A 26,100-nucleotide genomic window follows, 5' to 3' on the forward strand; every position below is an offset into this window, starting at 1 on the left:
CAGACCTATGGTGAATTTTGAGTATGTTGTAAACTGTAGTCCAAATTCTGTAATCATCAGGCAGTATTTCCGCTGATATCAATAATAGCTTTACCATAGTAAGACATGATTTTTCTAAAGCTTCATATAGTTAATAATCCAGCTAAAAAAACTTTCACAGAATAAACATTTTACACAAGGATTTAGAACCTCAGCTTCTCTGCCAGAAAATAAGATTTCTTCATTGCTAACATGTTTAATATCTCCAATCCTATGTTTAAAAAACACCTATGTGACAATGCACACTGTCCAGTAGGACACTGAACTGAAGCACATTGCTTCAGAAAAATGTGATGGTAAAAAAATGAAACAGAGAGAAGAGCATGAAATCAAGGATTCTTCATATCTCAGGAGGCAAAGAGAATCTGAAAGTGAGTAAATTATTTCAACCAGTTTAAAACAGGATCTTTGAATGACATGCAACTAGACACAGGGCATCTTTTTGCCTTCATTTAAAATTCTTGTATTTTACTGCTTATGCAGTAAAGTGGTGTATCTCACAATGATATTATCTGAGCCAAAGTGACTCCAAAACAAAACTTTCGAATAATGTAGATTCCCATTTTACTGTTTTAAAGTATTTCATGTCTAATATTCTTATTTTACTCTGAATTTTGGAACTGTTTTTCATCAAATGATGTAATTCTGTGGAAGCTAACCGATGAATATATCTTTAATGAACATGTAAATACAGAAAACTACCTAAACCTTCAACTGCATTAAAACCTTAATCTTTCTGTCTAGGAAACTTTCCAGATCACTTAATAAATAAATAATTAGTTTAAAATATCTGCACATCAGTTCAGTCTGATGACCAATGAGCTAATGCTGTTTCACAGAGGCTGATCTTTAGTCCTGTTTTTGCACAGTGAAAAAGTAAGCTAAACAACTCAACCGCAACATTAAATTCTACATATCTGTGTCAGAGAAGGTAGGCTATGGAATTTGATTGTCCTCTTCATAATAGCCTATATAGCACGATGTTCAATATGAAAGTTTAATCTGTATTTTGCATGACCACTTAAAAAATAAGTTGATGGTGGGGAAATAAATCTGTTCTGTATGCTTTCAACTACTTGAATGTGTGCAGTCTGTACTTACGTTTCGTTCTGACATTGCAGATCTCATTTGAATAGCTTGAGAGAATATGTAGTTCTAAGTACTTTTATGAGAAGACTTACTAGATTGTGAGTATGTAGTATTGCCAAGGTAAGAGCAAGATTTTAGTTGTTAGTTACAAAAGTGGAAGATGTACAGGGAAAGAAGTGACCAGTTAAGGAATTTTTTTATCATCTTGGCTTCTCAGTTAAGCCAATTATGGGAGCAAAAAGATTTGTTTTGAAAAGTAAAAACTAATTCTGAGCTGGCAGGTAATGATTCTTCCTTGTTACCACAACTATTCCAGGATGATTGATTGCATCTGGGGCTAAAACAAGCTTTCCTTATGCTATGCTAAGCACCCTTGTCACTGATTTCCTGTTGACTGGGTTGTTTTGCTATGATTTGGTAAAATCTAAAATTCAAACAAGAATCCACATTTCTTGCATCCATTGCATACATTTTACTTTTCTCAACTTTATAAAGATTTCTTATGGAAATGACACTTGATGGAAGCCCACCTGATGGTGATTTTGGGTACAAAGGACTAATACTTCTCATATATAATCCTTGGCTTGGAGAATAAAATAAAGAAGCCAAAATCGTACCAGAAACATGGATCCACATTTTCTCTGTAATGAATCTCAAGGTTTAGTTCTATATGGATTTTGATTAGCTATCTGGTGTCTGTATGTTTATGGAATTCAGTGTTGAGTAGTTAATAAAATTTACTGCTATGTAGGAGATAAATCTTAGCCAGAAAAATATGCTTCACTTTAGTTGCTCCTGTATTATCACATGACAGAATTGGTGTGATCACAGCCCTCAGCATGCAAGGGTCCGGATATCCAGATATGCCTGAGAAAAGGGAGTGCAGCTGCCTGCTGGACTCTGCTATAGATCTTGTGTTTAGTCAACACTTTTTGCTCTCCTGTCTCTGCACCATACCTGTTGCCTGGCTAGCTGACTCAGTGGTCTGGGCAGGTGGTTCAATCACTTAACTGACCAGTCAGAACACGTGTATCTGTTGCTAAGCAAATTCAATATAGGAAAGTAAACACAACGTTTAGAAGCACAGATCTGTTTTTCCAAATAACACTTACATTTTATCATCAGTTTCATTATGGTTATAATGGCACTTCTTAACAAGGCACTTCCAACACAATATTTGTATGCACCTTTGCATCAGTGCACTCTAATCCATTTAGCACCTTATGAAGCAGAAGGAGAGGTTGTTTCTGTGAACTGGATTAGCTGAAACCTACTCCCCAAGCACAACTTTACCACAGAGGTTGTGGTGAATGAAAGGTGTACTGAAGGAGGAAAAGGAGTAATTGAGTTCTTATACCCTAAGTGGAGCTTTGAGGGGTCTTCCCCACCCCATATTTTTATAGCATAACAAATGATATGTCAAAGTGGATAGTTAATGTAGAGCAATCCCTACAAATACGTAGTGCACAACCAGTGTGTCTGTTCCAGAAGAAACACAATTACCTCTTTTCACCACAGGAACCAATTACTTGCACCTTTTGATGGCAACTTGCTCACCTTGCTCTTGTGGCAAAGCCTTGAGTTATGGATTGGGCAGGGAAGTTGCTAGGCAGTATTGCCTCAATATACATTACCCCAGAAGTCATTTGCTGTGCTAGCACATAGATTTCTGCCGGTCATGGGTCTGACAGCCTGGACATAAAGCACCCAGAGATCACTTTCTCTTTGCTCTGGGAGCCATTAGATTATTGGTAATGCATACCTTCCTGACAGTGTTTCCACTATGCGCTGTACTGAGATTCTGGAGACCACAGGAATTTCTTTTCTAATACTTAAAATAGAAATAAGGTAATGGGAAAAGTGCCAGCTGGTTCTGCTGGGATTAAGCATGTCTGCAGTGTGCTGCCTTGCCAACCCAAGAAATAACTGGAGGCAAAAGGAACAAAACATCCCTTCTCCTTCTTTGCAGATCTATGGTGATGTTACTGTAGACTGTGAAGAGGAAATGAAGAAAAGTATAAAGCCTGACTTTGTTGTGTAGGTGTGAATGTGACTAGAGGGCATGAAGCTGCAAATGCCATCCCTGCCAGTAGCTGAAAGAGGTGTACAAACCACTGACATCACAAAATCCCCAAAGGAGAAAATTTTAGGCCCTTGATGCTGTAAAACACTGTTTTAGTTTTTATTTTACTATAGACCTAGTCCATTTGGGCATCTTTTATTTCTGAAAGATTTTACCATTCAGTGTTTTTCTTTTCATAGTGTCTAATTTGCAATAAAAGCTACCTCTGCAGCGTAGGTTTCTCTTTCCACATTTTCTCCCTCAATGATCACAGGCCATTTTATTACTGGTAAAATTCTAGTTCACAGTATGTCAGCATGACTGTTTTTCAGAATGGTTGCCTTTCTTAGACAACGGAGGAGGGATTGGGGGAAGAAGAGGAGGAGGAAGCAAAGAAAACAATCTAGATGTTATTATGAGTGACCTTGCAACACTGAACTGGCATACTCTACAGAATCAATAGCCAGACAAGTTTCTGTGGCAGATCCAATAAAAGGAAAATGCACTGGTGTTGAGAAGGAAGCCAAGTAGATTTAAAAAAAAAAAAAAAAAAAAAAAAAGGTATGATGATGATACTACTACTACTATAAAGGTGCCAATGCTCTGATCCAAGTTTTGAGGCAGAATTTTGATTCACACACAAAGTGACAGCTGTTGTGGCTTTGCCCAATTAAATGACAAAAAATGTAATAATTTTATGCTCTGTCTGGTATATAAGCAGGTACTTGAGCACCAGGCAGCTAGGTGAAAACAATGAAGAGTACATAATTTGTTGCTGCAGAACCAGGATTTTAATTTTCTTTCTTTCATTCTTTCCTTCTTTGCTTTTTTTTTTTCTTTCTTTCCTTGTTTTATTCCCCTCCCCCCCACCTTATTTCTTTCTTTTTCCCCTAAGACAAATAATTTGGAGGCAGAATGTTGTAACAGATGAGTGTAGCTGCTACAATTAAAAAAGAATCTTCAAAATATTCAAAGAGCCTCAAGCTTTGTTTGGATATTTTATTGATTTGCTGGGAAGGAAAGGCATATGAATCATACTTAATGTAAATTTTGAATCTCTGTACACAGAAATTCACCAAATCAGATGATAGACACCTCAGCTGTAAATTTTCAAAGACAGATTTTTTATATAAGTAAGAAAGTTTTTGGAGGTTTTCGTTGGGGTTTTTGTTTTTGTTTTTGTTTTTTCTTTTTTCTCTATGAAAACAAAATTCAATTAATTTTGTGGGGGTTTCCCTCCCACTAAACTTTCTTCAAAAAAATAATGAACTGGGAATCAAATTTTATCTGCCTCTTTCACCCCGAACGTGTCCCTAGTTTCTGGAAGTCCCTTTTAACTAAGGCACGTAAGATGGTAAGGTACATCATATAAATATTATTGATCAAGTCTAGGCTACTGGGGTTTCATACTGTATTCATTGATCCCTTCATTGTCTCTGATCCCAAATTTTAACCTCAGTCTTTACTAAACTCAAGGTAAAACCTGGGATGCATTCCTTTGGAGTGTTTAATTTGTGATTGTTGCATGTTTCTGAAAACTGACTCTGTAAACGGTGGTAATGGAGAACTACATTTAGGACGATATCCTTATTCAAAGAGCATCATATATTTATTTTGCAAATGATGATTGAGATCTGTCACACATACTCTTTCTTCCCAGAACTCAGGGGAACAGAGGAATTGAAGTCTAAACTTGTCAAGAGGAAAAAACTACTTTTTGCACTGCTCAGAGTTTGGTGCAATGGGCACAAGGCAATAACCCTTCCTTAAGAATCTGTCTGAGCAGTGATATTTAGCAGTTTGCTGATGTTGTGGGATATGTTTTGCCTGCTTTATATGTTTCAGGTGTTCTGTGGAACAGTTATGCTCCCACTATTCATTTTCCAAGTCTTGCGAATATTTTGGTCTCTTAAATTGCCTACACATAATTAAAATCTGGATTTTGGCATTAACATCCATTAATATTTCTCCCATTCCCACAAAAAAACAGACAAACAAACAAAACCAACCAAACAAAATGAACAAAAAATCCCCATCAAACCAACACCAAACTCAAACAAAATAACCCCACCAACACCAAAAGAAACAAACCCCTAAAGAAGCAACCCCAAAACATCTATATTAGAAATGTGTTCAAAACCATGATTATAAAGCAACAGAGATCTTCCAAAGGAAAAGAATAATTCTTTGAAAGAAACATATATATGACTGTTTCAAGGCATTTGTATACACAGTACTGTAACATCTTTTGTCTCTTTCAAGGCTGTTAGTGTCTGCAGGTTTTTTTTAATGAAAATCACATACATTCACAGAAGTAAATGATTATAAAATAGCTCTTATATGTACTTGCCTAGAGATTCTGTAGTAAGTGTGCTGTATAGCAGGGCAATATTGAAGCAGATTATTAAAATGCTCAGAGGTCTATAATTTGAAATTTGGGACACTTGTGCAATCGGCCAGGAGTGGTAATGAAATTTCTCCAAAACAGCTTTCTCACTTCTTGCAGCATGTTAGATTTAAGTGAAGGGTTTGGGGGATTTTTGTAGTTGCTGCTGTGCTACACTTGCATTATCAATTGTCTTTGTTTGCTTTGTTTCATAAGGCAAATACTCTGCCTTCTCCCTTCTTTTGGTCACAGTTTTTCAAAGCTCACAGAATTAATATTTCACACTGAAGAAATTTTGCAAAAGTTATTTACCACATGTACATGATGCAATGATGTATACCTGAGGTAAAGCCATCTCTGTTTCAGATGATGGCAGTCCACAGGTCTATGGAAATATAGATGTGGGCATTTAAAAGTCACACTCCAAGTAATTGAATATCTACTTCATGGTCCAGTTCTGTATTTTCAAATATCCTTCCAGAGAGATAAACTCTGTCTACTTCATTAATCTGAAAGACTGAGGCAACTACACCTACTATTGAGCCCTACCTAATGGGAAAAGCAAGGTCCATGCAGGAGTAATCTCCAGCTAGAGATTAAGCAAGTTATGGGCTGAAGAAAGGGAGAAGAAACAGACTGAGCTTTGCCTCTTCTTATCTCATGCACAACATAACCAAGTGAGTAAAGTGGATGCACAAAAGGGGATCATTTTCCCTCCCACTTTCCATAGTAGATATTTTCCAAAGTGAGATATTTTTGTTTATTCTCTGCATTAAGATAACTCCTGAGAGGCAAGACTTTGCTCTGAATACCACATTAATACAATGAGCTTGGCAAAATGAAGTTAACGTCTCAATTTAGAGCGTGATTCAAAAGCTATTTATGAGAAGATGATCAGGGAAAAGGCACCTGGTGGTGTAAGTTCACCCCTACGTGTATATTGCTTTCTTCAAAGTGGAGCACAGGCTCAGGTTAGCCCTGTGACAAGATGACTGTAAAATACATATGTAGGAGTGGCCTACCTGGGGGGTTGTGAAACCATTTATTAGAATTGCACCAGTGAATTGAAGAGGGCTCAGGAGAATTGCTGCTGTCTTGTTCTGTTCAACCTCTCTCTGGTAACAGCTTAATTATCTCAGCCAGAGATGATTCATCTCTGAGGCACAGAAGTACAGTATTTAAAAAGAAAAAAATATTTTTTTACCTTTCCCCCACTTTCTTAAATGGCAACAAGCTGCATCAATTCTCAGGTTCTTTGCAGTGTATCTTTCCAACGTCTTCTCTTTTCAGACTGTGGAATGCTGACTGAAACTATTGCTTTGGTTTGGGTTTTTTTTGGTTGTTGTGTGGTTTGGTTTTTTTGGTTTTTTTTTAAGATTTCTTTTTTGAAAAAAAAATTAGATATCACATTTCTAGAAAGTTCAGGTTTTTGTCTTTGGAATGACCTTTCTACTTTCTTTGGTTAGGAACAACCATCTTTGTTTAAATATACAAACAAAATTATACATTTCTCACTTCAGCTCCCTAAAAGAACATGCTTCTTGGCCTTTGACATTTAGCACAGACATTGCCTGCCAATGAAAAAGGAAACATTTGTGGGTCTTTGTTTTGTTAATATTCTGGTGGTTCATTCATACATATGAAGAAAATGTAAACTTCTAATAACATACCCATATAGTCAAATCCTACTTGCCATTAGAGCAGTATAAAATGACATCAGGCTGCTTCCCAAAGCAGTCAGAAAATAATGTTGGTACAAAATAAACTTTTGCATTTCTTTAGTTTGTAATGTATGTTCTACCTTAACATATTCTACATTCTGAATTTGGTACACAGTTTAAAACTGCCTAGTGTTCTGTCTTCTGATAGAAATAAAAAGAAAGTTATATCACATAATTTCTGCATAATTCTTAATGTGGGAGTTATGTGGTATAACTTTTTATTGTGATCCATAGCTAATTAATAAGCTCTTACAAACACATCTCTGCTCTCCTCAGGTGATGCATGTTTGTGCAGAGTTGCTGGTATGGATTTTTGATACTTGAGAAATTGAACCAGAGACCTCTGCTACATTAAGTAATGAAATCAGAGGAATGCAGTATTATATAAATGTTTACAATTTCCCTGTTTTAATGTCTGCAGTTTCTTTCCTTCCTTTCTACAAAATTAACAAAGCACACATTCCTTATTGAGAATATATTATATATTCAATCTAAACTTTGCAGGTTCAGCTTTTGGCATTAGGAAAGTTAGTTACTGTGCTCCATTTAATGATAGTGAGGAAAAAACAAAAATATCACCTCATAACAGAAAATTCTCTGAAGGCATTTTCTTCAAAAATCTTTTCATATGTAAGTTGTAATGAGACAAGAGCAAAATAACTTCCAACTGATACATTTCACCTTCTTTTTTTCCTTTTTCTCCTTTTTCTAATCTAATAATTTTTGCACATTGTTGGCATTTGGGAGTATTTTCTCTATTTCTGGTGTCTTGATGAGACCTTTTTTTTTTTTTTTTCCTTTTTATTTCACTTTTGGTTGTGTGTGTAGCTGTTGTTTGGGTTTTTTTTTGTGGGGGCTGTGTGTGTGTGTGATTAATTTTTTTGTTGCACTGTTTTTCCATTTAGTTATCTCTGAAAAACTTCTTGAAAAATATAGTCTATTAAATCATTTGAAACAAACCTCTTTGCATATATTTATGAAGGTTAATATCTTCATGCTCAGAACTCTTATTTGAAATACTGGCCCAGACAGCCAGCTGAATTCTGGGCTGCATCAAAAGAAGCATGGCCAGCAGGTTGAGGGAGGTGATTCTTCCCCTCTACTTCATTCTCACTGGAACCCACTTGGAGTGCTGCATTCAGGTCTGGGGCCCCCAATATAAGGACATGAATCTGTTGGAGCGAGTCCAAAGAAGGGCCATAAAGATGATCAGAGGGCTGGAGTACCTCTTCTGTGAAGACAGGCTGAGAGAGTTGGGGTTGTTGAGCCTGGAGAAGGGTCCACGGAGATCCTATAGCATCCTTCCACTACCTAAAGGGGGCCTACAAGAAAGCTGGAGAGGGACTTTTTAGAAGGGCATGTATTGATAGGACAAGGGATAACAGCTTTGAACTGAGAAAGGATAGGTTTCAATTAGATGTAAGGAAGAAATTCTTTAATATGAGGATGGTGAGGCAGTGGAACAGGCTGCCCAGAGAACCTGTCGATACCCCATCCCTTCAAGTGTTCAAACCCAGGTTGGATGGGGCTTTTAGGAACTGGGTTAAGATGTGTCTGCCCATGGCAAGGAGGGTTGGAACTAGATGATCTTGAAGATCCTTTCCAACCCAAACCATTCTATGATTCTAAAAGCAATTGATATAACAATTTTAAGAAAGCAATGGAAAACAATGATATCATGTGGTCAGTTGTCAGGATATTAAGAGCTTGATTCATTCAGGGTAAGTAAATGTTGGCCCTCAACTGCTCTGAAACAAACAAACAAACAAACAAATAATAATAAAAAAAAGACTTTATTACACAACCCGAAGTTAGGAATAGAGTAATCTGGCCTTGGTGTCTAAAGTATATACAGCTGAGCTCACTTACAAAAGGTCAGGACTAGAATTTACATTTGTGATTTAATATGCAGTTTGAGAGCAGGGAATATAGTCCTCACATCTCTTCCAGATGGCACTGAAGGCTACAGCCTTCAATCCAAGCAATACGTGGAGACTGAAGAGTAAATTTTGTTGTTGCCAGGTTGTGTTCTCTTGATCCATGTAATGACTAAAAATGTCAGCTTTGTGCCAATGAAATGAATTTCAGCCAACACAGTCAGTGGAAAAAAGACAACTTTCTGTCTCTCCAGAAATTCCTCGAGCATATTACTGAAAAGAAATATGCTGTAAATGTCTTTCAGAAAAAATATCTGTATTTCTGATGTTGCTAATAGTATGTAGTCACTGTCCGAGACTACATTCTTATTTTTGGCCTTAATTCACATTTAAGATGTTTGCAACTGTAGTTAGTATTACTAATCTTAATGCAATAGTTGAGGTTTCTTTGCAAGTATTGTCTCAGACAAGAAGGAACACATTTTAAGGGCCAGCTAGTACGTAATCTTAGTCTCAAATTCTTGTCAAAAAGACTTGTAAGAAGAATGAAAAACTGTTCTGCAATCTCCAACAGTGATTTCTAGACCCTCTTGTTATTAAGGGGCACATAAGACGTCTGTTTTCAAATCCAAAGAAACAGTGAAGCAGTTTCAGCTTCATAAATGCTGGTAATTTACACTGAAAGAAGTATAGAGGTGTTATTTGAGAGGGACAATCAAAACTTGTTACAGGAAAAGAGATACAGAATACGCATTTCACACTAAGCATATTAAAAGATGAGTAGAAAGTTGCCAAGAAGAGTTTTCATGAATGCAAGGTATCTCTTCAACACAGCATTTCAGTGTTATAATAAAGCACAAGATTAATTGTAAGCCTAATTGTGAATCATGCTGAAAAAATATCCTACTTTAACCCTTAGGCTAGTACATAGGCTAGTGAAAAGTAATCATAAGAATGAACAAGTAGATGTAATCTCATATAAAATGACAATTTAAAAATCACTGTTTATATGCCACCAACAGCTAATAACCAAAGTTTGATGGTATTTCATACTACTATTCTTAACAGGAAAGTATAAATAGTACAAATTTTTTAATGCTTGCAACAGTCCAGTTGTATTTTCCAAAAGAAATGATGGCCCTATAAATATAGATGTGAAAAACTGGGAAGCTCTCAATGCTAATAAAAATGCTAATATAAGCAAAACCATGATTGAAGTGGGATTGACAGGCCCTGCTTATATTTTATTTATCTGACCAAAACACAGACTTGGCATGATAGACTGATGGCAAAGATTTTACCACATCTGTGTTCTCCTACATTCCTAAAGCTATACAGAATATATTTTTCCCTCCAAAATAATAAAATGACATGTTCAAGTCTGCTTTCAGAAATCCCTTTTGCAGTGCCCTTAAGTACTTTTGATAATTGCAGCCAAATATGGTTATGCATACATATATCTTGCGCAAGAAATTTAATCCATAATTTCTGTAGACCTCTTTTTCACTTGGTTCACTGAAAATGCTGTTCTTCTGATATTAGATTTTGGTCCAACTCAAAGTCAAAATAATCAAGGTGTTCAGTTTCCCAAGAAATTCTAAACCCACTGTATTTTAGAAGCAAAATACAAACCCCAGATTATTTTTTTTATTTGTATCACTCGCTACTAATGTGCTTTCTATCACTTCTATATTTGTTAATTTCAGATTTTGAAAGTTTGGAAACATTTCTAGAAAAATTTTATCTCTTGGCTTAGGACCTAACATAAGAATGTCTTGTCTCCACCAAGAGTACCCATGAGCTAGGATCAGATCCCAATCAAATATTCTCAAATGACATAGTAATTAGACTAGAGGGGACTTTAAAGTGAGGCAATGGTTTTTCTTTGGACCAGTTTGCCTTATTCCACTGGAAAAGTCACCATGCTGAGCAACACAATTACCTCTGCAGTCAGGCTACACCACAGGTAAAACAACGATGTACTCTTCCTTGTCCCAATGTAAACAGAAAAAAAGAAGACACTGGATATTCCAGAAAATATTGTATTTTGACAACAGGGGCATTCTTCAAAATAAGATGAAGGTACTGAATCTCAATCACTTATGCTGAAAGTGAATGATCTTCAACACTAAATGTTTATACACAAAGAGAATTTAATTTGCTTTGCTTTTCCTATAAATACCTAGCATCAATCACTCAATTCCAAGCCATGTTAAATTTTTCTTCCTATAAAAATGGAACTATTTAAAAAAAAAAAAAATTATTCTCATTTCCTTGAATGTAAAATGAGCAAAATATTAATTCAGTTTGGAATCATTTGAATATATTTCTTACATTTTCCCTTTAGGTACTGAAGAGAACCTTGGTTACTTACATTGTCTGTTTAACAGCTTCATCAATCAGAGGATTCCAAATGCATTTGGAGCTGTGTTTTCTTGAATGCAGATCACCTGATGGGTAGGGTTTGGTCTAAGATTTAGGACACTTCCACTACATGCTTAGATCTTTCCTGATTTGTTATGCAAGTCTGGTCTTCAGGTTTGTAGCCATCTTTCTCTCCTATTTCATTATTTTTTATTCTCTTTGTGTTTTCGTTATTTTGTATGGGGTTTTTGAGGGGTGGGTATGGTGTGTCTTGTGGCTGCACATTCTGCTTGTAGATTTTTCAGCCCCTGTGACGTTTTGTTAAAGGTGCATTCTCATTCTAATTGGTATCTTAGAAACATTATGCCTAGTTGTTATGCTATACATAATGATGACTGCATAGCTGATTGCCTCTTTGCTACCCTTTAAAAGTTCTGTCCATCAATCATTTATATTTAGGAGGGCTCTTTTTTCTTTGGTCAACTGAGTTTAAACACAATTCATAAGATACCTTTCTCAGCGACTGATAGTCTTTTTCAGAATGTGTGTTTTCTGGCATAAAGGTACTTTGAAAACTGTGTGTCATGCATAATTCATGTGAAAATTACACAGTTTTGTTTTTTGTTTTTTTTTTTTTTAAGAAAAAAGGAATTTTTCATATTCAGGATCTATTGAACACTTGAATACCAGCTCTCACAAACCTGTCCTCTCATTTAGATGTATTTACCTGCTGAACATCAATGCCATTCAGGACATGGGTTTTAAAAGCAGTTCTAGCACATATTTAGTAAGTGGATCTGGCAACCCTTACTTTCTCAACAATAAATTACACTCCTGTTAAACTTGCTTCCAAACAATGAGTTACCATCCCATTAAAATCCAATTAAACATGCAGCACATCTAATAGATATAATTAGAACAACTGGAGAGGGTAAAGGGTTCAAAACCCTATAGCTAGAAATATGTCAGTGGAATGCTAAATGAAGAGAAAAATACAATGTATATAAAAAATACCTGTTTATGAAAAGATTTGCTCTTTACTTCCTTTTTAATACATTTATTTCCTACCTTTGGCTGTTGAACAGAAAGGTTATACTGAGGTTAGACTCAATCATTGCTCATTTAAAAAAAAAAATGAACAAAATAAAAAAGATGTTCTTTGTTTCAAGACACAACCTTAGAATCACAAAGTCATTAGGTTGGAAAAGACCTCCAAGATCATCAAGTCCAACCGTCAACCCAGGACTGCCATCACTACACTATGTCACTAAGCCCCACAATTTTGTATTTTTTAAGCACTTCCAGAGATGGTGATCCCACCATCTCTCTGGGCAGCCTGTTCCAATGATTGACCACCTTCAGTGAAGAAAGATTTCCTAATATACAATCTATACCTCCCCTGGCATAACTTAAGGCCGTTTCCTCTTGTCTTGTCTCTACTTATGTGGGATAGAAGACCTGTCTACAACCTCCTTTCAGGTAGTTGTAGAGAGCGGTAAGATCCCCCCTGAATTTTCTTTTTCTCCAGGCTAAAAAACCCCAATTCCCTCAGCTGCTCCTCAGAAGACTTGTTCTCTAAAGTCTTCCCCAGCGCTGCTGCCCTTCTCTGGACATGCTCCAGCCCCTCTACATCCCTCCTGCAGTGAGGGGCCCAAACTGACATAGTGTTTGAGGTGCAGCCTCACCAGTGCCGAGTACAGAGGGGCAATCCCTTCCCTTGCCCTGCTGGCCACACTGCTCCTGACACAAGCCAGGGTGCTGCTGGCCTCCTTGGCCACCTGGGCACACTGCTGGCTCATGCCCAGCCGGCTGTGGACCAGCACCCCCAGGCCCTTTCCCCCCAGGCCCTTTCCAGCCACTCTGCCCCAGCCTGTAGCGCTGTGTGGGGCTGGTGTGACCCAGTGCAAGACCTGGCATGTGTCTTGTTGAACCTCATGCAATTGGTCTTGATCCATTGATCCAGCTTCCAGATCCCTCTGCGAAGCCTTCCTACCTTCAACTAGATCAACACTCCCACCAACTCAGTGTTATCTGCAAACTGACTGAGGGTGCACTCAATCTCCTCATACAGATTGTTGACGAAGATAGTAAACAGGACTGGCCCCAGTACTGAGTCCTGGGGAGTACTGGTCACCAGCTGGATGTAACTCCATTCACCACCCCTCGCTGGGCTTGGCCAGTCAGCCAGCTTTTTAACCCAATGTAGTTTCCCAAGGAGAATGCTGTGGGAGGCAGTGTCAAAGGCTTTACTACAGTCCAGGTAGCCAACATCCACAGACTTTCACTCATTCACTAGGTGGGTCACCTTGTCATAGGAGGAGATCAGGTTTGTCAAGCAGGACCTGCCTTCCATAAACCTGTATTGGCTGGGCCCGATTTCCCAGCTGTCCTGCACATGCTGTGTGACAATGTTTAGGACGATCTGCTTCATAATCTTGAAAAAATATTGCAAACATAAAAAGAAATTGGCTGAATTCATTTTTGCAGTACAAAGATGTGCACTGCTGACTAAGGTAGGACAAAATCATAGAGGTCAAGAAAATTATCACAGGAAAAGATGTGAGATCTGATATGAAATAAGGAACTTCTGCACTAAGCCACCTGAGTGTGCTTTGCCATTTTCTGGTACTTGAATATTTTTAGAAAAGAAGGTAAGGTTTTGCCACATGATAGAATAATGATACCCTTGAGAAAGCATCATGCAGATGTCCAATTGAGTTGAAACCTGGCTTTCCCTAAGCTACATTTTCAAAAAATCAAAGTCATATGATTAAAGGGAGCATAAAAAGGAAAGAGTCTTAACAGGTGTGAAAGTATTTTGTAAGATTTTAATTCAACGTTGGGGAGTTTGCCCCATGCAAGACTAGTACAAATGATATTTTAAGTGGTTATTGTAACGTCATTGACAACAATGGGGCAAGTCATGTGCAGTTGCGTAACTACAATTCTATAGTAGTTCTATTCAGATCAATGAGGTTCATTAAGATAATAATGGCCTAAACGAGAGAAAAATCTGGCTTGCATAGAGTGCACTCACACATGTTAAATTAATCATAAACAATTAATAGAACTGTGACCTTAATATTTTGTTCATTTCTTTGTTTCTAGCAAACCAAATTTTGTATAAATTACACTATCAGAAAAAAAATTAAATATTTGCTGAGTTTCAGAAAACCGTAAGAATTCCTTTTTGCTTCTATATGACAGAAACCCAAGTGTGTTCTACTCTTGAGACAGAATCCTTATAACACTTCCCTAAATGATGTAAAGTATGCCCTTGGAAATAGCACAGCTATAATTATCATTAGTTTATACATGAGCATCTTACCCACAGACAATGAACTCTTTCTGAAATACCAAAAGAGAAACCTTGAAAAAACAAAGACACTGATAAAAAAAACCTGACACATAATCAAATGAATATAAAAAGAAAATACCTTTTTAAACTTTAGCCCCCTTCAATCTTTCTCCCTTTTTGTTTTTTTTTTTTTTGTTTTGTTGCTTGAAAAAAAATGGAGGTAGACTAACTCTGTTCTCTTTGAAGCAGTTTTAACTGAGATATGAACATGACCTAAATAGAAATAAAAGTGAACTGTGATGATAATATGGATGATGTAAAGTTGATGAACACTGTATTAACTTCTTCATCTCTAATTTTCATATGATTGGACAAAAGGAGAATTCCAGAGATGATGCACATCATTAGCTTACCTCCAGAAAAAGGTTTATAAAAAGTGAAGGAATTTTTACAAGAATGATTTCTCATCCTAAAATTTTCTATTTCTTTTTTCTATTAATTAATATGTTTCATTTAAAATTATGTAATTTAGAAGATGTCTTCATAAATATTACAAATCATTTAATGGAAATATTCCATTTTTCAAATATATTAGCAAATTTTTCTAAAGCAAATACATACAATAAAATGCAATTGATATAAGAAGTCTGAGTGACATTTTTTTTCTAACTGAAACATAACTTCCTTTTGTGAAATTCCACAAAAGTCTCAGTGTGAAATTGTGAAAGAACTGTTCTCTGTCATATTATCTTAGTCTGTAATCTTTTGGTCCAGAAGTATTCTGAAAGAGAGGGCAGCCTCTCAGTTCTGTAAACTAGTAGTAAATCTGGTAGCATTCAGTACCCGCTAGTTTTAGAGGAATGTAAAGACATCAAACTCCAAATTCCAAGGGATTCTTTTCAAATCTCTTTTATAAATCTTCATGGAGCATAAATAAGAGGCTACATGTACTGTATACATAAAATATATTGTAAAAATTAAGATATTTACATACCATTAACTTAGAAGGAATAAGTCTACTACTACTGTCTTAGTCCTGAATTCTTTTAGTATGGGTGATTACAAAGAACATGAGTACTTCCATAACTGACTTTCACTTACAATACTAATGTGCTTTGATTTTCCATTGTTTTGTTTTATTAGGCTATTAGGACCCTGTCCTGGTTTCAGCTGGGACAGAGTTATTTTCTTCTTAGTAGCTAGTACAGTGCTCTGTTTTGGCTCTGATGTGAGAACAATGTTGACAGCACCCTGATGTTTTCAGTTGTCGCTGGGTGATGTTTATACTAAATCAATGACTTTTCAGTTCCTTGGGCTCTGCCAGCCAGAGGGCTGGGGGGCACGGGAAACTGGGAGGGCACACAGCCAGGACAGGAGACCCAAGCTAGCCAAAGAGGTATTCCATACCATGGGACATCATGCTGAGTATATAAACTGGGGGAAGAAGAAGGAAGTGGGGACATCTGGCATTATGGCATTTTGTCTTCCCAAGTAACCATTACGCGTGATGGAGCCCGGCTTTCCTGGGGATGGCTGAGCACCTGCCTGCCCATGGGAAGTGGTGAATGAATTCCTTGTTTTGCTTTGCTTGCATGTGGGGTTTTTGTTTTACCTATTAAATTGTTCTTATCTCAACCCTTGAGTTTTACATTCCTTTCCAATCCTCCTCCCCATCCCTCTGGGTGGGGGGGAATGAGCAAGCAGCTGCATGGTGCTTGGTTGCTGGCCAGGATTAAACCACGACAGACCCTTATTCTGCTCTCCTTTTATACTAGTCTTATTCATCTGCCTATAACAAGAGCAGTGTTTGTTAATATGGCTAAAATTTACAACATCATTAATATATTTTATACTACAATCCTCAAATATTTTATGATGACCTGTCCTTTATGATATAAGAAAAGTGAAAGAATGAAAATGTCAAGAGTGAATATTTATGATTTTTTTCTGAAATGGCAAATACCTAGTGCTATCTTTGCTGAAACATTTGGGAGTCCTACAGTAATGCAAAATGTATTTATTCTCAGAAAAAATAATTGAATGACCAAGATGGACTTCCTTAGATAATCATATACGTGCAACCAGCAAAAAGAGATCTTGTTAAATAACATTTCATATTTGCAAGGAATCTGTATTGTAATATAAATGGTAAGCAAGACTGTCATTATTCACTTAAGAACTATAGGATTGTTCCAGCAACACTAATACACAATTTTTATGCATGATAGAAGACTCTTATCTAATCAAGTCTACAAATTAGAGATTAAGCAACACACAAGGGAGCAATTATTTTTTTAAAAAAAGGAAAAAAGTTAGTTCTTGGAGGAGCAGAATAAATTTTGTTATTGTTACTTGCTATCATATTCTCATGAGCAACTGTCATGAGTTGCTTTGTGGATTCTTTTATGTCTAGTAAAGTCTAAACTTGTACTTCAGCCTTTTCGTGCAGGGAGATGTTAACAGAATCAAACCCGGGTACCTCACTTTTTGTGAAGTGTGTAGGAGTCTGACATTTTTTTAACTTTGCATTCCTTCATCATATATGACTGGAATTATACAGTACACTAGAAAATTGTCATAAGACATGGGTAAACTTTAGAAAGATAGACAAATATTTTGAATACACATAACTCATTTCCTTGGGAAACTAGCTGTATTATGTAATACGAAATGTGCACTCAAAGGAATAATGCCAGGAGTCTGGGTATTTGAACATACTGGTTTAGTAAGTAGCTGCCCTGTCATTGCATCACTGTTTTTTATATTAGTTACAGAAATATGATAGATGCCGTTTTGGGGAAATCTGGCAGTAAATGCTCCAATTCAATCTGAACCTATGCCCTGATGATCTTACATCATCATGGACTTGGGTCTGAATACTTACTGGATGGTTTCTTCTCCAGTTCTCACATGATGTGCAGAGGCTAACAGTATTTTAGTGGCAGTGCAAAGAGCAAAAGCAGATCTTTCTGGTTCAGAGAGAAAGGACTTGGATCATCCATCCCTTGAATGGTAATATGGAAAAGCTTCCCTTAGCTGCTGCTTAAATCTAGAGCTGTTCCTGACTGTACCTCCATCCATTCACTCTTGTATCTGCTGCTCTACTATATGTGTACCTTACATACACTTAAATTTATATGTGTACATCTGAACTCCACAGTACTTAGAGGTTTTTTTCTTTAGCGTGAAAAGGTTGAATTGTTCATTCACTTATACAGAAAATAGCCTTTTTGCTTTCTTTTCAAAATATAGTTTTAAAAGGACATCACTTTACTAGTGGTTTACTGGAAAGAAAGGTATCTAATCCAGTCCTTTCCTACTGGACAGTTTTAAAATCTGCCTAACTTTATAAATGCTGGCTGCTGTGAAGTCCACATAGATACACAATTAGTAATTAAAAGCCAACATAATAGAAAGCCAAGAACGAGATCTCCTTTTTCTTTTCTTATTGGTGTGGGTCATGCTATCAAATATATTAAGTATTTGTGATTCCAGGAAGATGAACTTATGCTTTTAGTTGTAAATCCATTATAATTATATGGAGGACAATCATATTGAATGTAGTATATTTATGAAACTTCCTCTGATAAGAAAAGATAAAAACCTCTGACCTTTCAAGCTCCTCTCTGAATCTCTTCATATTAGCAAGAATGAGGCGCGAGACAGACAGGACAACAGATGAAGAGGTTAACTGCCAGGGTTCGAGTTCATTACCTATCTTTGAAGCCCTTGGAGGAGCTAAGACAAACTCCTAGCCCAGAGAATCAGCCTTGCTGATTAATTACTGACATCAGAGCATGACCCAGCTTTGCCAGTAGACTTACTGGAGGCTGCAAGGGAATCTTTCCTCTGATAGTTTGGAAGGACTGGGTGGGGTTCAGTTATTAGTCAGTGATAGGTATTCACTGCAGATGCTGAACTGTGGGCAGAACTTATCTGTTTTCCTGACTGATTTTCTTTCCTAGTAGGCTTGGGGAAAAACACATCCTTAATGAAAAGAGAAAACAAAAGCCAATGAGGAGAATTCAGAAACAAAGACACTGCAGAGGGAGTAAATCTGTCTCTGTGACTTTAACTTTTGTAAGAGTAGCGTGGCGGTAGTGTCTTGACAAAGGTAGCTCTCAGGTGAAATTATTAACAGAGAAATAACTATCTGGCCTGTATGATTTATTGATGTGAAATTCCCAGATGAGTTAATAAAATTATGGCCTAATTGGATGACCTTACTCATTGTCTGTCTTTCTGCTTGGCTGATACCCCATTCATTACACATTTAAAGAGAAATACATTAAATTTCTATAATATGCTTAGTTGGATAGCTTACCAACAAGTCTTAGTCCATGAGGTACTTTCTATGGAAAATGGAATGATTTATAAGCCAGGGGAAAAAAAAAAAAGAACACACCAAAAAAATCCCAATTCAAAATACAACTACAAAACATACAAAACGTGAGACTGCAGGAGTAACTTCTGTGAACAGAATGCAATTAACTAAATGGAGTCTTTTCCAGATCTAACAGATCTAATCTTTCTTAGTCTTGTGAGGAATGCCAATGCATTTTTAACAATCACAAAGCGCGCAGGCCTCTGTTAGCTTAGCTTTTCAGAAGACCACTGGAATATTTTACCTTTCTTTCTGTCTCGTGAGTGTTAGGCAGGAAGTGCACATTCTATTCCTTCCCCCATTTACCATCCACTTACAATTTTTTGGCTATATATCTAAACTCTTTATATGCAGACTATAAATTTCATTACTTTGTAGAAAATTTTTAAATTCAGCAATTTTCTTTCCAACTTCACTTAGAATTTTTCAACAAAATGCATACAAATAAATGTATAACTGAAACCAAAACAAACCACATTTTTCTTAATCTACAGTTTTAAAGTTGTTTTACTGGTGGATATTCCTTATCCTCTTCTCTCTTCTTGAAAGGAAAAAAAGATAGAGCTAGAAATTGATGTACAGGGGTTTTTTTAAAACAACACAACAGAAGAAAAAGTACCTTTCATTTTAATTTAGAAAATATTTAGAAAATATATGCACAAGTGTGTGAAAAGATAGCTCTCACCTGAAGTCTACTCCCCAGCCTCTAAAAAGTTGCTTATTCTGGAAACATAAATCTAATAATGTTTTCGATAAAAGTTGCAAATCACTTTGTAATGCAGTTTGTCTTTTTCTTTCTCTTGAACTCAATAATGTATGATTTGTCCAAAGAGGAACAACTTTCTTTCAGAAGATGAATTGTGACTAGTACATGCTTTTAAAAAGAATCAGGTAGAATAAGGTAGCAGTCTTACAATCCAGACTCTGCTCAGTGGTAGAGAGGCCACCTTCTAAACAAGACAGGCTTTCATTTCTTATGATTTTTATTAACTGAGTTCTAGGAGAAAATCAAGGAAGGAGAGTGACATAGCACTAAAAGTAGTTGAATAAAGCTAAAGGACAGATGTAAGAAATCGATCAATGTTTTTAGAGAGGGCGAAAGGTCTAGTTACCTATCACAAAAGAGGAAATAGCTCTTCTTTCCCCTGAGGAAAAAGACAGTAAAGCCAGTGGATGTATACAGAGTTTGGAAAAAGCTAGTGATGTAATTCTTGTTTAAAGATTTGCTAAACTAATTTCTAAGCAACCAAAACATAGAATCCTTTGTCAACCAGAGCTCAAGAGCAGCTATTACAGAAATAACCCGTATTTGCAAGACAAGTCTTCCCACTTTGAACTGTGTTAAAAAGTAGTCTCTTATATGTGCTGATCAGGTAAATTGTCCCTTTGTTCTTTCTCCACATTGCTCTCTGGATCAGTTCAAAATAAGCTTTTGAATCCAAGAACATGCAGACTCAACAGCTACAGGATCATGTTCTGCAACCCCTGTAAACTTACAGTTTCTGTCTGTTTCGAAGACAGTAGTTCACTTGGTTGAATCACACACTTTTTAAATATCTCTGACATAATGGAAGTATCTCCCTTTCACCTAAACTGCAAGACTGTGGCCTGGTTTGGCTAGGAATATGTCACTAGATAGCTTTAGACTACAGACCTTTGATGTTTTATTCTTGTGCCCATGCCATCTGTGAGAGGTAGGATCAATAGAGTGATTTGGAACATATATCTGGTAAGTTCCTAGAAAAGGATCTTAAAAAAGCACTTTAATTGGGAGTAGTTAAAAAAAAAATAATCTGACAAATTAGGTTATAATTTACTAAGAAACTTTACACCTAGTTTTGATTAAACTATGTGCTTTAAAAAGGATGTTCATCTTAATGTTTTGAGTAGCAGTTGGGGAAAAAAAAAAAAGTATTAGCAATCAAAATCCTGCAGACACATGTGAGGTCTTTCAAAAAGAAAATATAATGATGTTCATAATCAAAGAAGGAGGCAGAGTATTTCACTTGCTTCACTAACCTCTGTGTGATTGTACAGCTTGGTTTGGATATTTGGCCACATGCAGTTAGACAGATATGCTACTGCTGGCAGTGATGTTAAGGCAAATGTGACTATTACGGTTGGTATACCCAATTCTTCGTTTCAGAGCCATACAGGTGTTTCTTTTTAAATCACTTCTCTCCATTTTGTTCTCCTCATGAAGAGTTTACTGACTTGCTAGTTACATTTTCATCAACGTAAGTTACATTTCAGTCAATATAAGTTACGTTTCAGAGTATCTTGAAGGCTTTCTTCACTTTCTTCATGTCATATGAACATAAACTTTGCTACATTAGCATAGACCAGCAGCATACCTGGCCTATTTTTGTCTCAAACAGCAGTTCTGACTGGTTACAAATGCGTTGCACAGTGTAAAATACAGAAGCTGAAAATTACAGGAAAAAGCGGTCTACAGGGTATCTTTCCCACTCACATTCATTAAAAAGAGGTTCATGCCTCAGGGGGTGCCTGTTGCACATGTTATTTATTTTTCAGGTCTTAATATATGTAACCTTTCTTATGCTGTTCACTATGGACTAACTGCTCTGAAATATATTTCATGTCCAATTATAGAAAACCTGTTTCATTTTAAATCCACTGGAACAGAATTCCAATAAATATACTTTTACTGTTACGTTATTAACTTAATTCTGATATTATTCTGTTAGAGAAAAAGTGTGTACTTCACAGCTATAAATATTTATCTTTTAACAATGCTTACGCCTATCAGAAGGTCACAAGTGCTTAATCAACTTCACAACATTGCATAAGGAAGGTAAGATTTCTACAGATGAGGGATGTCTGTGTAGTATGGACACCATAGATTATATGCAGACAAACTGTGAGTCAGTATTATAACTTCAATATAGACTTACAAATTCTCTGCACAAACTTTCCTAACAAAATGCATACAGACAAATCTGTGCATAGGTACATGCATATATTTGAAATTAATCTTGTGTCTTTAACTTTACTTTTAAATAATATCTACATTGAAAGCTTAAAATAAATTTGGAAACATACTTCCTTGAGCCAGATCGTAATAAAATCTTTGTGGTATTTATGTCAGCACAAATACTCTTGCTTCCAGCTCTGCTTGATGAAATTGTGTGGCTGACATAAATCCTGTCCAAGAGGTGTTGGCATGCTACAAAATATATTTCACAGAAATGCAGAGCATGTTCTGTAAGGTTTTTTGAAATTAGGTATTGGAACTAACTGGAGGACGTGTAGAATGAGTGAAAACTTTTTAAAAATTTCTTAAAACATTTTGTAAACTTTAAAAACAGAAGGATATGGAACTGTTATAGTTGGTGTAACTTAGATCACTTACTTTTCATAGATCTTATATCAGGGGTCCTCAATCTTTTTAAACAGGGGACCAGCATGGGGATGAAGTGGCAGGCAGCCATCTGCGGCTGCTTGGTTTACCCCCCCAACCCCCAGCGGGGGTGGGGTGGGGGGTGGGGGGCGGGGCAGGGGGTTCTGTAAATACCAGGGGTGGATTGAAGATCCTGGGAGGGCGTATCCGGCCCGCAGGCCATAGTTTGAGGGCCCCTGTCTTAAATCATTAACTGCAACACACATGCAAGGTTTCTTCTCTGAGGAAATAGTTTAATGCTCACTTTGAACAATGGTGAAATATAGCCTGGATGGGAAAGAGGTTTAAAGGTTTGGGCCATACACTTATTTAACTTTTTTGTTTCTTCCTTTTTAATTCATATACATCTGCATTTCATGTTCTTTGTTGTACTTATCTGACAGGGAGATCAACTGATCAGTCTGCATTTTCTTGTTTGTTTTTTTTCCCAATTATTTACTGGTGTGCATATAAATAATAAACAGGACTGAAAATGGGTGTATTTATTATTGAATTACAATGTGTCTATAATGTACAGCAATTGCAAGCACATAAAATCATGCATGTGTAAGCATACTATATACATGATGCATCTATGTACACACGCTCATAAAGCTATAACCTTAGGTACATAAAATTATTAGTAAATATGTTAAACAAAATGCATGTAGTCTGATACTAATAAACATATACAGAAAAGAATGGAATATCACCCAATAAACACTTGTATACATACGGTAAAATTACTACATTATTTTAAAATTGTATTACAAACATATGTTTTTAAAACCCTCATCAGTAACTGCGGAAGACATCATACTGTTCAGACAATGCATAACTTACTATTCTGACCAAAACCCCACATCCCTCTGGTATTACAAGTTGATGCAAAGCCTATTACAATCAATATCAAGCAATTTTATCTCATATTCCATCAGTCAGCATTCTAAATCCTTGATGGATAACTAAGACACTAATCGATATCTGAGTGTGAGTCTGATTTCATACACTTTTCTCCTGTTGCTGCTATTGTCTAGTAACACAAACTATAACAAGCAAGATTCTGAATATGTCAGGACTGAGACTATGAAAATATCAGAGAAATAAAAGCACCGCTTCTAGGTTCTCTAAACAAAAAGTTACAGTAGGATTGACATCTACATTCCCACATTTCCTGATTAATTCTTTCTGAGGATATTACTGATGGTAATTAAGTTACATTTGAAATGAAGACAAATTGCAAATCAAGTGCATCAATAGGTTTTCCTGACCTATCACTGTAGAGTTCAAACATGTTAATGTTTTTCTAAAGGAGTTTATTTAATCAACATATTTAGTATTTTGATTTTCAATCATGTTGTGACTCAAGTATCTTTATTACTCCTCTATAGTAATGATGTTCCAGTCTAGACATGAAGGAACATCATCGCTGCAGAGTGAGTTAATACAGTTTTGTCATCTCTCTAAGTCCTGTCATTTACCAAGATTTCACATAAGCTGTAAATCAGGTGACCCTCTGTCAGTAGCTATGACATTGATGTCCTAAAGATAGTAACACTCTCTTCGTTCCTAAGAACAAGTATCAGATGGAAACAGAAAAAGAAAATATTTTGTGTGATTACAAGTGGCTTTAACACAGAGTATTATTCTCTTCTTATTAGTTGGATCTGCGCAATATAACTTTGGGCTTTCAGTCTTCTTTGTGGTCAATGTCTAAACAGTAATGTTTTGGGAAAGATCCAGGAGGAAGCTGTGTATTGTAGAGGTCAGAGTCTGTCTGAGCTCTGTATGTTTTGTGTGAGTCTAGGGAGGAAGTGTACTGTGCACAAAGTAAATAGCGGGCAAATTCTGCTCAGATTCTCATACCAGTAATAACGATAACCTTTGTTGTATCCCTATATGTGTACTCACTGCCTTGTAGCTGCAAAAACACCAACAATCTGTCTGTGGATAACTGGCTGTAAAACCTACACTCGTGAGCCTCCTGTGGTTCATAGGAGTATATGCAAGACTGGGCAGCTGGGCCAGAAGCAGCAACAGCTGTGTTCTCAAATTCTCACCCATAAGCTTCCTACCAAAATAGGTTCCTTGATATCTGTCTCATGACATCAGGAAGTAAATTACATCTATGGAAACAGTTGTGCCTGGGCTCTTAGAAGACTGACACCATCTCTTCTTGAGACATTTATTACACATTTAGTAAATGCAGATAATTTGCCCATGAATTAAACTAAAACTGAGACTGAGGGCATAGTTAGGCCTCACAATAAAGAAACGCATTTTACCCTCAGCATGTTGCTTTGTCTGTTAGCTTAACCCATGAAGACATTTAGTAGCCTGATTTTGTAAGCTACTCAGTACTTCAGACTCTCATTTGATGTCACTGGACAAGTGGGGAGGACTTCTGGTGCTCTCATATTCAGGAACCAAATTATGGATAAGAGTGCAATGCAGACATAAGCCTTTGTTTCTGCTGCCTGCATTTGTCATCAGCAAGAATCAATGGTAGTTTGGGATTTAAGAAAAATACCTTTCTTCTTCTTTATGAAGTCCTCAGAATTAATAATGTTATTTCAGGATTTCTTTCATGGACTTCTTACTGTTACAGGAAAAGGTTTTTTGCCTGTGCTGTCTGCTGCCCATGGAAGCCTGGTTAAGCCACATCTAAACCAGCCTCTGGTATCCATAATACGGAAACTGTTATGCAACTAAATCTACTTCTTTGTTCACATCTCCTTGACAGTCAATATTTTGTTCTGTGGTTCTTGTCTTTTAATTTGATGTATTTTCAAACACTTCCAAATACAGGAGACTGGAATACTGATCAATAAGAAGAAATACTGAGAACACATGTCATATCTAATGTTTTTGTCTCTATGTTCTTTCTGCAGATTAAAAAGGTTTTTGTATAGCTTAATCTGACCTGCCTTTTAGTATTTTGTAGCCTAGATCCAATCTAATAGATATGAAGAAAAATATACTTGTAAGTAGACAAATGTGCGAAATTTAAAAAGCGAAAATTTAAAGATATTTGGATGTGCCTATGATTTAAGCCTATGTTTTGCTCTAAGTTCAATTTTACACTTATACTGTGGATAATTTAGCTTTCCAAATTTCAAATTAATTTACAATATAACATTTATATATGCCGTACTTTTGTCCTTGCTTACAGTGTCAGTGATGTTTGCAGTGTCACCCTCTATCTATAAAGGTTCTTTCCTTTCAAGACAAACTCATGAAAGAAATGGGAACTTCCAAACAACAAAGTTGGTGAGTTGTCTTTGACATCATCCCTCCAGAGCAAGTGGTTTAGCCATAATGCAATATGTAAAGGAATAACAGTAGCTTTGATATTAAATTCTAGACATCCTTACAGGAATTATTTTATTCTAGTGCAGAATCATCCAAGTTGCAATGGAAATTTAGTCCTGTTAAGCCTCTTTTAGGGTTTAGGGTTCAAGTCTTCTTCAGATAGCACTG

Source organism: Falco rusticolus, chromosome Z (genome assembly GCF_015220075.1).
Source record: "Falco rusticolus isolate bFalRus1 chromosome Z, bFalRus1.pri, whole genome shotgun sequence".
Classification (NCBI taxonomy): Eukaryota; Metazoa; Chordata; class Aves; order Falconiformes; family Falconidae; genus Falco; species Falco rusticolus.